Source organism: Symphalangus syndactylus, chromosome 12 (genome assembly GCF_028878055.3).
Source record: "Symphalangus syndactylus isolate Jambi chromosome 12, NHGRI_mSymSyn1-v2.1_pri, whole genome shotgun sequence".
Lineage (NCBI taxonomy): Eukaryota > Metazoa > Chordata > Mammalia > Primates > Hylobatidae > Symphalangus > Symphalangus syndactylus.
Window position 1 is genome coordinate 84,280,641 of NC_072441.2, and position 13,796 is coordinate 84,294,436.

The window sequence follows — 13,796 nt, forward strand, 5'->3', positions numbered from 1 at the left end:
AGATTCCAAAAGGATGTTCTAGGGTATGTTTTCCAAACTGTGGTCACCAGACCACTTGATTCAGAATTATCGGAGGGCACTTGTTTAAAAATGCAGATTCCAGGCTCCCATCCTAGATACTCTCATTTGACAAGTGAGTTGGTTTGCTGTTTACTGTAGTCCTAGTTCTGGTCTTTCTGTTTTCCTCTTGAAATGTAATTTCTGAGACCATCACTACCAGAGGGAGAGATGATGGTTCTTAGTGCTGAGAATCAGTCTGCCCCTTTAATTGGAAATATTTATCCCAAAAAGTAATCTTGAGACAGGCCAATTCTGTTCCCTCATTCATTCATTTACTTTTTTTTTTTTTAGACAGTCTCGTTCTGTTGCCCAGGCTGGAGTGCAGTGGCTCAATCTTGGCTCACTGTAACCTCCGCCTCCTGGGTTCCAGCAATCTCAAGCAGCTGGGACTACAGGTGCGTGCCACCAAGTTCGGCTAATTTTTGTATCTTTAGTAGAGATGGGGGTCTCACCGTATTGGCCAGGCTGGCCTGAAACTTCTGGCCTCAAGTTATCCTTCTGCCTTGGCCTCCCAAAGTGCTGGGATTACAGGTGTCAGCCACTGCACCTGGCCTCGTTTACTATTATTATTAACTTTTTTGTTGTTGTTGAGACAGAGTCATGCTGTTCCCCAGGCTGGACTGCAGTGGCTTAATCTCGGCTCACTGTAAACTCCACCTCCTGGGTTTGGCCTCCCAAGTAGCTGAGACTACAGGTGTGTGCCACCATGCGTAGCTAATTTTTGTACTTTTTTTTTGAGATGGAGTCTTGCTCTGTCACCCAGGCTAGAGTACAGTGGCACAATCTCGGCTCACTGCAACCTCCGCCTCCTGGGTTCAAGTGATTCTTCCGCCTCAGCCTCCAGAGTAGCTGGGATTATGGGCGCCTGCCACTGGGCCTGGCTAATATTTGTATTTTTAGTAGAGACGCGGTTTCACCATCTTGGCCAGGCTGGTCTCAAACTCCTGACCTCGTGATCCACCCGCCTTGGCCTCCCAAAGTGCTGGGATAACAGGCGTGAGCCACTCCCTTGCCCGCCTAATTTTTGTATTTTTAGTAGAGATGGGGTTTTTCACCATGTTTGCCAGGCTGGTCTCCAACTCTTGACCTCAAATGATCTGCCCACCCTAGCCTCCCAAAGTGCTGGGATTACAGGCTTGAGCCACCATGCCCAGCCTATTTTAATTTTAAACACCATTTTATTGGAGCATTTTGTACATATACAACTTGGTGAGTTTGGAGATAAGTATACCCATGAAACTAAAGGTTAATCTTGTTTATTTTTCAGAAATTCTATTTTTCCTTCTACAAGCTGACAGAGTTTTGAACCCGTCTATAAGATTACTTGTGCAGTAAACTGTGTGAATTGGGAGGTAACCTATGAGGACACGAAGGCATAAGAATGATATGATAGGCCGGGCGCGGTATTTCACGCCTATAATCCCAGCACTTTGGGAGACCGAGGCAGGCAGATTGCCTGAGGTCAAGAGTTTGAAACCAGTCTGGCCAACATAGTGAAACCCCGTCTCTACTAAAAATACAAAAAAATAAGCTGGTTGTGGTGGTGTGCGCCTGTAATCCCAGCTACTCAGGAGACTGAGGCAGGGGAATTGCTTGAACCAGGGAGGTGGAGGTTGCAGTGAACTGAGATTGCGCCACTGCACTCCAGCCTGGGCTACAGAGTGAGACTCCATCTCAAAAAAAAGAAAAAAAAAGAATGATACAATAGACTTTGGGGGACGCAGGGCAAAGGGTGGGAGGGGGGTGCGGGATAAAAGACTACACATTGGGTACAGTGTACACTGCTCGGGTGATGGGTGCACCAAAATCTCAGAAATCACCACTAAAGGCCAGACGCGGTGGCTCACGCCTGTAATCCCAGCACTTTGGAAGGCCGAGGCGGGTGGGTCACAAGCTCAGGAGATCAAGACCATCCTGGCTAACACAGTGAAACCTCATCTCACTAAAAATACAAAAAATTAGCCGGGTTTAGTGGTGGGCACCTGTAGTCTCAGCTACTCAGGAGGCTGAGGCAGGAGAATGGCGTGAACCAGGGAGGCAGAGCTTTCAGTGAGCAGAGATGGCACCACTGCACTCCAGCCTGGGCGACAGAGTGAGACTCCGTCTCAAAAATAAATAAATAAATAAGAAATCACCACTAAAGAACTTATTCATGTAACCAAATACCACCTATTCCCCAAAAACCAATTTTTTTAAAAAAGAGAACAGTGCTTTTCTACAAAAAAAAAAAAGAATTAAATTGTGTGAATTAATTGCTTACATAGCCAAAAGGTCAGTAGAAAATGGTGATGCTTTTTTTGTTTTGTTTTGTTTTGTTTTTTGAGATGCAGTTTTTGCTCTTGTTGCCCAGGCTGGAGTGCAATGGCGTGATCTTGGCTCACTGCAACCTCCACCTCCCAGGTTCAAGCCATTCTCCTGCCTCAGCCTACCAAGTAGCTGGGATTACAGGCATGCACCACCACGCCCAGCTAATTTTGTATTTTTAGTAGAGATGGGGTTTCACCATGTTGACCAAGCTGGTCTTGAACTCGCGACCTCAGGTGATCCACCCGCCTCGGCCTCCCAAAGTGCTGGGATTACAGGCGTGAGCCACAGCACCCGGCCTCAAGGCCTTTCAGGAGCCATGAAGGATCTCCCTAGACCTGAGCGTGGGAGGATGTGGGGCTGAGGCTTCTGTAGTCACTGTGCCCCAGAGAGGAGAGAGCCTGAGAATGGAGCCTGCACAGAAGTACAGCTAAAACGGGGAGAGAGAAATCAGACTCCATGACATGTTTGACCTCAGATGAAGCTGTGTCTTCAGACAGAGCTGAGCCTTCTCAGTTCCAAGGTTTAATAAATAATCTTTTTTTTTTTTTTTTTTTTTGGACGGAGTCTGGCTTTGTCGCTGAGGCTGGAATGCAGTGGCGCAATCTTGACTCACTGCAAGCTCTGCCTCCCGGGTTCACCCCATTCTCCTGCCTCAGCCTTCTGAGTAGCTGGGACTACAGGCGCCCACCACCACGCCCGGCTAATTTTTTGTATTTTTAGTAGAGATGGGGTTTCACTGTGTTAGCCAGGATGGTCCTGATCTCCTGACCTTGTGATCCACCCACCTTGGCCTCCCAAAGTGCTGGGATTATAGGTGTAAGCCACCGCGCCCAGCCAAATTATCTTTTTCTTTATGCAGCTTGCACTGGGTTATGAAAGTTTAATTTCTGAGTGAAACATTAAATGGCCAAAGTTAATGTTTGATGTTTGCCTTGAATAATTTTTTTTTTTTTTTTTTTTGAGACAGAGTCTCGCTCTGTCACCCAGGCTGGAGTGCAGTGGCGCGATCTCGGCTCACTGCAACCTCCGCCTCCCGGGTTCACGCCATTCTCTGCCTCAGCCTCTCCGAGTAGCTGGGACTACAGGCGCCCGCCACCACGCCCGGCTAATTTTTTGTATTTTTAGTAGAGACGGGGTTTCACCGTGGTCTCGATCTCCTGACCTCGTGATCCGCCCGCCTTGGCCTCCCAAAGTGCTGGGATTACAAGCGTGAGCCACCGCGCCCGGCCAACCTTGAATAATTTTTTTCTTTCTTTCTTTCTTTTCTTTTTCTTTCTTTCTTTTTTTTTTTTTTTTTTTTTGACAGAGTCTTGCTCTGTTGCCCAGGCTGGAGTGCAGTGGTGCAATCTCGGCTCACCACAAAATCTACCTTCCAGGTTCAAGCGATTCTCCTGCCTCAGCCTCCTGAGTAGCTGGGACTTCAGGAGGGCGACACCATGCCCGGCTAATTTTTGTGTTTTTAGTAGAGACAGGGTTTCAACATGTTGGTCAGGCTGGTCTCGAACTCCTGACTTCGTGATCCACCTGCCTCAGCCTCCCAAAGTGCTGAGATTACAGGCGTGAGCCACTACACCTGGTCATAATTTTTTTTTTCAACTTTCATTTTAGATTCAGGGTGGACACGTGCAGGTTTTTGTTATCTGGCTTTATTGAGTGATGCTGGGATTTGGGATCCGAATGATCCTGTCACCTAGATACTTAGCATAGTACCCAGTTTTTCCTTTGTTTTAAAACAGTCTCACTCTATTGCCCAGGCTGGAATAGAGTGGCGCAATCATGGCTCACTACAGTCTCAACCTCTTGAGTTGAATTGATCCTCCTACCTCAGCCTCCCACATAACTGAGACTATGGTGCAAGCCACCATGCCTGGCTAATTTTTTTTTTTTTTCTTGAGACAGAGTCTTGCTCTGTCACCCAGGCTGGAGTGCAGTGGCACGATCTCAGCTCACTGCAAACTCTGCCTCCCAGGTTCAAGCAATTCTTGTGCCTCAACCTCCCGAGTAGCTGGGATTACAGGCACGCACCACCTCGCCTGGCTAATTTTTGTATTTTTAGTAGAGATGAGGGTCTCACCATGTTGGCCAGGCTGGTTTGAACTTCTGACCTCAGGTGACACGCCTGCCTCGGCCTCCCAAAGTGCTGGGATTACAGGCGTGAGCCACTGTGCCCAGCCACCTGGCTAATTTTAAAATTTTATTTTGTAGAGATGTGGCCCTCACTATCTTGGGAAGGCTGGTCTTTTTTTTTTTCCCGGGAGACAGAGTCTTGCTCTGTTGCCCAGGCTGGAGTGCAGTGGCATGATCTTGGCTTACAGCAACCTCCGCCTCCTGGGTTCAAGTGATTCTTGTGCCTCAGCCTCCTGAGTAGCTGGGATTGCAGGCATGCATCACCACACCCCGCTAATTTTTTTTTTTTTTTTTTTTTGAGATGGAGTTTCACACTTGTTGCCCAGGCTGGAGTGCAGTGGCACGATCTCGGCTCACCACAACCTCTGCCTCAAGGTTCACGCAATTCTCCCTGCCTCAGCCTCCCAAGTAGCTGGGATTACAGGCCTGCACCACCACGCCCAGCTAATTTTTGTATTTTTAGTAGAGATGGGGTTTCTCCATGTTGGCCAGGCTGGTCTTGAACTTCTGACCTCAGGTCATCCACATGCCTTGGCCTCCCAAAGTGTAGGCCGATAGTTTTTTTTTGTTTTTTTTTTTTTTGAGACGGAGTCTCGCCCTGTCGCCCAGGCTGGCGTGCAGTGGCGCGATCTCGGCTCACTGCAAGCTCCGCCTCCCGGGTTCACGCCATTCTCCTGCCTCAGCCTCTCCGAGTAGCTGGGACTACAGGCGCCCGCCACCACGCCCGGCTAATTTTTTTTGTATTTTTAGTAGAGACGGGGTTTCACCGTGGTCTTGATCTCCTGACCTCGTGATCCGCCCGCCTCGGCCTCCCAAAGTGCTGGGATTACAAGCGTGAGCCACCGCGCCCGGCTAGTTTTTAAACCCTCCCCCTTCTGGTAGTCCCCAGTCTCTCTTGTTGCCGTTTCTGTGTCCATAAGTACTCAATGTTTAGCTCCCTTTTACTAGTAGGAACATGCAGTATTTGGTTTTCTGTTCCTGTGCTTAGGATAATAGCCTCTCGTTCATTTATTAGTCAACAAATATTTATTTATTGTCTACTATGTGCCAGGCACTGCAGATACAATATATTGATGAACAAGAGTGCTTTTCTTGTAGAGTGTAGCAGAGGACAATATTAATCAAATAATTACACTAATAAATATATGATTACAAATTAGGAAATGCCCTAAAAGAAAAGAAACACAGGCTGGGTGCAGTGGCTCACTCCTGTAATCCCAGGACTTTGGGAGGCCAAGGCGGGCAGATCACCTGAGGTTGGGAGTTCGAGACCAGCCTGACCAGCATGGAGAAACCCTGTTTCTACTAGAAATACAAAATTAGCTGGGCGTGGTGGCACATACCTGTAATCCCAGCTACTTGGGAGGCTGAGGCAGGAGAATCGCTTGGACCTGGGAGGCAAAGGTTGCGGTGAGCCGAGATTGCGCCATTGCACTCCAGCCTGGGCAACAAGATCAAAACTCTGTCTCAAAAAAAAAAAAAAAAAAAGAAAGAAAAGAAACACAGGTAAATGCAACACTCTAGGGTAATATACTGGGGGTAATATGACCCTTGCAACTGCTCTTTGTGGATTTCTCTACATGCCTTAATATCTGGAGTGATTCACTTTTCATATTTTCTGTTCTGTGTAATTTATCCTCCCTGTGAGAGGAAGAAAGGAAGGAGAATCCATTCCTGCTCTTTTAAAGTTTCAGTGAAGGAACTACAAAATATTTTCAAATTATAAACTAATATAAGCACATTATAAGAAAACTGGAGCAGGGCGCAGTGGCTCACGCCTGTAATCCCAGCACTTCGGGAGGCTGAGGCAGGTGGATCACAAGGTCAGGAAATCGAGACTATCGTGGCCAACATGGTGAAACACTGTCTCTACTAAAAATACAAAAAATTAGCCAGGCATGGTGGCACGCACCTGTAGCTCCAGCTACTTGGGAGGCTGAGGAAGGAGAATCACTTGAACCTGGGAGGTGGAGGTTGCAGCGAGCTGAGATTGTGCCACTGCACTCCAGCCTGGGCAACAGAGCGAGACTCCGTTTAAAAAAAAAAAAAAAAGAAAACTGGAACCAGACGCAGTAGCTCACACCTGTCATCCCAGCACCTTGGGAGGCTGGGCAGGAGGACTGCTTGAGCCCAGGAGTTCAAGACCAGCCTGGGCAACAGGGAGACCTTGTCTCTACAAAAAGTCAAAAACTTAGCTAGGCACGGTGGTGTGTACCTGAAGTCCTGGCTACTTGGGAGGCTGAGGTGGGACATCCGTTGAACCCAAGAGTTCAAGGCTTCTGTAAGCCATCATAGTGCCACTGCACTCCAGCCTGGGTAACAGAGTAAGACCTTGTCTCAAGAAAAAAAGAAAAAGAAAATTGGAAAATAGAGAAAAGGAAAAAAAAAGTCAAGATTCCAAAATCTTAATAATTACTTTGTCTCTTTATTTTTTTATCTTTTGTATTTATTTACTTATTTTTATAAATAGAGACAGGGTGTTGCTCTATTGACCATGGTCTCGAACTCCTGGCCTTAAGCTATCCTCCTGCCTCAGCCTCCCAAAATACTGGGATTACAGGCATGAGCCACCATGTCTGGGCCCATTTTGTCTTCTGAGCTTATCTCCTGTGCATATTTTTCTTGGTACATCACTCAGAATCAATGTAGAAAATATGTAAAATAAAGTTCAAGTCATAGAAATAGGGGGAAATCCACTCAGAGGCAAGCATTGCTAATTTTAGCACATCTTCCAATTTGTTTTAACTATCTTATGATTGCAATCATGGTATGTATATAATTTTGTATATTACCTTTTTCTAGATGACTGTCTTAAAAAAACAACATCATCATATCACAATGATGGTAAGATTATCTTGGCACTCAGCATACTTTTGGCTACAATTAACAGGAAACCCAATTCAAGTTGGCTTAAACATTAAGAAAATGCATCAGCTCACCTAACTGGAAGTCCTAAGGTGGGGTAGCCTTCCGAGTTGACTTCTGCAAAAGGTCACTAATACTGTCAAGGACTCAGATTCTTTCTGTGGGTGCCCCCTGACATTCAATGTCAGCTTCATCCTGTGGCTTTCATCTGATGAACCACTCCCAAGGTTTCTTGCTTCCTCATTCACCTCCAGGTGGAAAGAGGAGATGGCTCAGGACCTCTCCCAGAAAAATAAGAGAGCCTTATATCCAGAATAAATTCTGAAAAGCCTCTAGCAATCCTCTCATCTGTTTTTCCTGATCCAAAATGTAACACGGTCATTTCTGAACCAAACAATGACAAGGAGGATGGAATTTTCTTTAGATCACTTAGGACTGTCCTGGAGCTGGGCATGGGAAAAAGGTGAATTCTTGAATGAAATGTCAGTTTTTCTGGAAGGAGGAATGGATGCTGGGCGGGCAGCCAACCAAGAGCACTGCAGTAGTCCACCCTACCCTAATCCTGGGTTTTGCTTTCTGCAGTTTCACTTACCAACAGCACAACACAATAAAATACCCTATTTTGAGAGAGACCACAGTCATATAACTTTTATTACAGTGTATTTTTATAATTGTTCTATTTTATTAGATTGTTGATAATCTCTTACTGAATCTAATTTATAAATTTAACTTTATTATAGATACATGTGTATAGGAAAAAGTATATATAGGGTTCGATACTATCCATGATTTCAGGCATCCTCTGGGGATCTATGAATGTATCCCTTGTGGATAACTGGGAGCTACTGTACCTTGTATTTTTTTTTATTTGTTTGTTTTTGTTTTTTTTTTTTTTTTTTTGAGATGGAGTTTTGCTCTTGCTGCCCAAGCGGGAGTGCAATGGCGTGATCTCAGCTCACTCCCAGGTCTAAGCAATTCTCCTGCCTCAGCCTCCGAGTAGCTGGGAATACAGGCATGCACCACCACGCCCAGCTAATTTCGTATTTTTATTTTTGGTAAAGAAGGGATTTCACCAGGGTCAGGCTGGTCTCGAACTCCTGACCTCGTGATCCAGCCACCTCAGCCTCCCAAAGTGCTGGGATTATAAGCGTGAGCCACCTCGCCCAGCCACTGTACCTTGTTTTCTATAGACCTCTCACTCCGAGGTGCTTTTTCCTGTGATCTCCTTATAACAAACTCCCAGAAAAGAGTTGCCCACCATCAGCTGGGCACGGTGGCTCATGCCTGTAATCCCAGAACTTTGGGAGGCTGAGGCAGGTGGATCACGAGGTCAGGAGTTCGAGGCCAGCCTGACCAACATGGTGAAACCCCGTCTCTACTAAAAATACAAAAATTAGCTGGGCGTGGTGACACACCCAGTAATCCCAGCTACTCAGGAGGCTGAGGCAGGAGGATCGCTTGAACCCGGGAGGCAGAGGTTGCAGTGAGCCAAGATCACACCATTGCATTCCAGCCTGGGCGACAACAGAGTGAGACTCCGTCTCAAAAAAAAAAAAAAAAAAAAAAAGAAAAGAAAAAAAGAAAGAGTTGCCCACCTAGTAAGGGCCTCCAGTACTGCTCTCATCCATCCCCCCATACCTTGTGGTCTGAAAAGGCAAACAGCCTAGTGCTTGGGCTTTTCTTTGAATACTTCAAGAGCAATGTAAGTTTAGACACAGGGCATCATTTTTCAGAAAGCTTAGAAAATACGATTCTTAACTAGTATAAATTTTACGAGATGATAAACTGGTGAACATCCCAATTGCCTAACACTGTCTATACTAGGGTCAATACCACCTTCTGGACACCTCTAAGAAATGCTCAAAACTCTGTTTGGCCTTCAGGAAACAAAGTCCTAAAGGAAGTCCTGAGGCTCAACAGGCCCAGGATTAGATGCGCTAACAGAAAATTTTGAATAAAAGTGTGGGAATTCATGAGCAAGTCTTGTGTCTAAGCCTGGGGAGCCGGTAATTCACCTCAAATACTACTTTTTTTTTTTTTTTTTTGAGACAGAGTCCTGCTCTGTCACCCAGGCCGGATTGCAATGGCCTGATCTCAGCTCACTGCAACCACCGCCTCCCAGGTCCAAGCAATTCTGTCTCAGCCTCCGGAGTAGCTGGGATTCCAGGCATGCACCACCACACCCAGCTAATTTTTGTATTTTTAGTAGAGGCGGGGTTTCACCATGTTGGCCAGGCTAGTCTCGAACTCCTGACCTCAGGTGATCCACCCACCTCAGCCTCCCAAAGTGTTGGGATTATAGGCATGAGCCACCATGCCCAGACGGTACATTAAATCTCAATCTAATTGAAAGGCTCTGACAGGGCCATAAGGAGAAAAACTCATTTTCTTTCTTCTTATTTACATTTTGAGACAGGGTCTTGCTCGGTTGCCCAGTCCGGAGTGCAGTGACATGGCTCACTGCAGCCTTAGCCTCCTGGGCTTGGTTAATCCTCACACCTCAGCCTCCCAGGTAGCTGAGTAGCTGGCACCACAGGCATGCACCACCACGACACACGTGCTACCACACCTGGCTAACTTAAAAAATTTTTCTGTGGAGACAGGCTGGTTGGAACTCCTGTGCTCAAGCAATCCTCTTGCCTCGGCCTCCCAAAGTGCTGGGATTACAGGCGTGAGCCACCACGCCCAGCCTATCTAGCTATCTGTCTGTCTGTCTATCTATCTATCTATCTAGCAATCAATCATCTATCTATCTATTGAGACAGGGTCTCACACTGTCACCCATGCAGGTGTGCAGCGGCACAATCATAGCTCATTGCAGCATCCACCTTCTGGGCTCAAGCAATCCTTCCACCTCAGCCTCTCAAGTAGCTGGGACTACAGGCACACTCCAGCACACACAGCTAGTTTTTAAATTTTTGTAGAGATGGGGGTCTTGCTATGTTGCCCATGCTAGTCTTGAACTTCTGGCTTCAAGTGACCGTACCACTTCAGTGTTCCAAAGTGATGAGTTTACAGGCATAAGCCACCACACCCGGATGAAACTGGACATTTTCATGATTTACATTCACTCACATCAAATCAGCTTCTTCTCAGGCTTTTTTCCAAGTTAAAATTTAGTTATTGTTTTTTTTTAATAGGACCAGAAGGAATTTTATTAATTTTTTTGGCACACAAAACAATAAACATTTTCTAAAAATACATACAAACAAAAAGATGCATATCAAACATATTAGGAAGGTTGCACATGGGAAGAAGGGGAATAGAAATGGGGGATGGGAATTAAACAAAATAAATGAGAGAGGGACTTTGTATGGATCAATGATAACTCAATCCTCTATATGACAAAGAAGAAGGAGAAGGAAGAGGAAGAAAAAGCAAGTGGGATAAAGGATCAGAAAGGGAGGAAAATAGAAAAAATTAGAGTATGACTCCAGGGTAGACCTGTTTTGTTGTCGCTGGGTTGGTTGGTTGGTTTATCTGTTGTATTTTTCATATGTTTCGCCATGTTGGCCAGGCTAGTCTCGAACTGCTAGCCTCAAGTGATCAAGCCGCCTCGGCCTCCCAGAGAGCTGGGACTACAGGCGTGAGCCACCACGTCCAGCCCGAACATTGCGTCTGGCCTCTGTGGTAGACATCCCAGAAGGGGCGGCCAGGCAGAGGCGCTCCGCACTTCCCAGATGGGGCGGCCGGGCACAGACGCTCCTCACTTCTTCCCAGACGGGGCGGCCGGGCAGAGGCGCTCCTCACTTCTTCACAGACGGGGCGGCCGAGCAGAGGCGCTCCTCAATTCCCAGACAGGGCAGCCGGGCAGAGGTTCTCCTCACATCCCAGACGATGGACGGCCGGGCAGTGGCGCTCCTCACTTCCCAGACGATGGGCGGCAGGGCAGAGACGCTCCTCACTTCTTACCAGACGGGGCAGCCGGGCAGAGGCACTCCTCACTTCCCAGACGGGGCAGCCGGGCAGAGGCGCTCCTCACTTCCCAGACGGGGCGGCCGGGCAGAAGCGCTCCTCACTTCCCAGACGGGGTGGCCGGGCAGAGGTGCTCCTCACTTCTTCCCAGACGGGGAGGCCGGGCAGTGGCGCTCCTCACTTCTTCCCAGACGGGGAGGCCGGGCAGAGGCGCTCCTCACTTCCCAGATGGGGCGGCCGGGCAGAGGCGCTCCTCACATCCCAGACAGGGTGGACGGGCAGAGGCGCTCCTCACTTCCCAGACGGGGCGGCCGGGCAGGGGCACTCCTCACTTCTTCCCAGACGGGGCGGCCGGGCAGGGGCACTCCTCACTTCTTCCCAGATGGGGCGGCGGGGCAGAGGCACTCCTCACTTCTTCCCAGACGGGGCGGCTGGGCAGAGGCGCCCCTCACTTCTTCCCAGACGGGGCAGCCGGGCAGAGGCGCCCCTCACTTCTTCACAGACGGGGCGGCCAGGCAGAGGCACTCCTCACTTCCCAGATGAGGCGGCCGGGCAGAGACGCTCCTCACTTCCTAGACAGGGTGGTGGCTGGACAGAGGCGCTCTTCACTTCCTAGACGGGGTGGCGGCGGGGCAGAGGCGGTCCTCACATCCCAGACGATGGGCGGCCAGGCAGAGATGCTCCTCACTTCCTAGACGGGGAGGCGGCTGGGCAGAGGCGCTCCTCACCTCCCAGACGGGGCGGCTGGGCAGAGGCGCTCCTCACATCCCAGACGATGGGTGGCCAGGTAGAGACGCTCCCCACCTCCCAGGTGGGGCGGCGGCCGGGCAGAGGCTGCAATCACAGCACCCTGGGAGGCCAAGGCAGGTGGCTGGGAGTCGGAGGCTGCAGCCAGCCAGGACCACGCCACCACACTCCAGCCCGGGCAACACCGAGCACCGAGTGAACGAGACTCCGCCTGCAGTCCCAGCCCCTCGGGAGGCCGAGGCCTGCAGACCACTCGAGGTCAGGAGCTGGTGACCAGCCTGGCCAACATGGCGAAACCGCGCCTCCAGCCAAAGGACAAAAACCAGGCAGGGGTGGTGTTGCGCGCCCGCAATCCCAGGCAGCCTGCAGGCCGAGGCAGGAGAATCACAGGGGCCGGAGGTAGGGAGTCTGCAGCGTGCCCACTCTACTCCAGCCCGGGCAACAGAGGGAAGAAAAGAAAGAAAGAAAGAGAGGGAGGGAGGGAGGGAGGAAGGAAGGAAGGAAGGAAGGAAGGAAGGAAGGAAGGAAGGAAGGAAGGAAGGAAGGAAGGAAAGGAAAGGAAAGGAGGGAAAGGAGGGAAGGAGGGAAGGAGGGAGGGAAGGAAGGAATTTAGTTATTGTTTACCAAGCAGTTGAAATTGCTATGTGTCCCTTACTCCTTCTCATTCTCCCACCATTCAGTCCAAATCTCTTGTCAGATTTTGCACATTAGAATTAGAGGTGCCCACTGAAAAGAACTGAGACTCTAAGAACTGTGAGCTTTTTTTTAATTCACTGTTGAATTCCCAATGCCAACACATTGCTTGGCATGCAGTGGGTACCCAAGAAAGGCAGGCAGGCAGGGAACAAAATATTGTCTAGGAAGCAGACTTAAAGCAAACATGAAAATGCTGTCTCTTCTAACTACTTATTCTGAGTTGGAGTTTCAAAAGTAGTTTGGTATAATGATCGGTTTTGGTTTTGTCTTTTTTGATGATGGTGGTAGGTGTGTGTTAGTTGCAACTAGACCCATGTATTTCTCTTCAGGAGTCTAAGGACATGAAAGTTAAGAGTGTCCAGAATGTTTTGGGTGGGAATGCACAATTTACTTCTCTGGCTGACTAGATTGATGTGCATGCCTTCCTGGGCAGCAGAGATTTTATGTTGGATTGCAGTGTATTGAGCACTTGGACCCATCCTCATAAAAGCCATACATTTCTCTGCCTCTGCCCCCTCACCTGCACACTCCTCTGCCAGGAAACTAGGGAAAGCATTTTGTGGGAGATGTTTTGGAGCTAAAGTTTTTCTTTTGGCTCAAAGCAAACTGCAATAAACTCTGGCAATAACCAGCTCCAGGAAGAGCAGGAAATGACACATGTCCCCACTGCAGCAGCTTTTGTTCAAAAAACTGAGTGACTTCATGATATGATCACGTGTGCTGTGGAATGTATGCACTGAATCAAAAGCTGCTCATCATGAGTTTTAAGCAAACATTATTAGATAAAGCTAAAACATTTCAGTAATTTTGTCTCAAGGCCAACTCATGGGTTTTTTTATTTGTTTGTTTTTGAGATGGAGTCTCGCTCTGTCGTACTAGCTGGAGTGCTGTGGTGCAATCTTGGCTCACTGCAACCTCCACCTCCCAGGTTCAAGTGATTCTCCTGCCTCAGTCTCCCGAGTAGCTGGGATTACAGGCGCATACCACCATGCCTGGCTAATTTTTTTTGTATTTTTAGTAAAGACAGGGTTTCACCATGTTGGTCAGGCTGGTCTTGAATCCCTGACCTTGTTATCTGT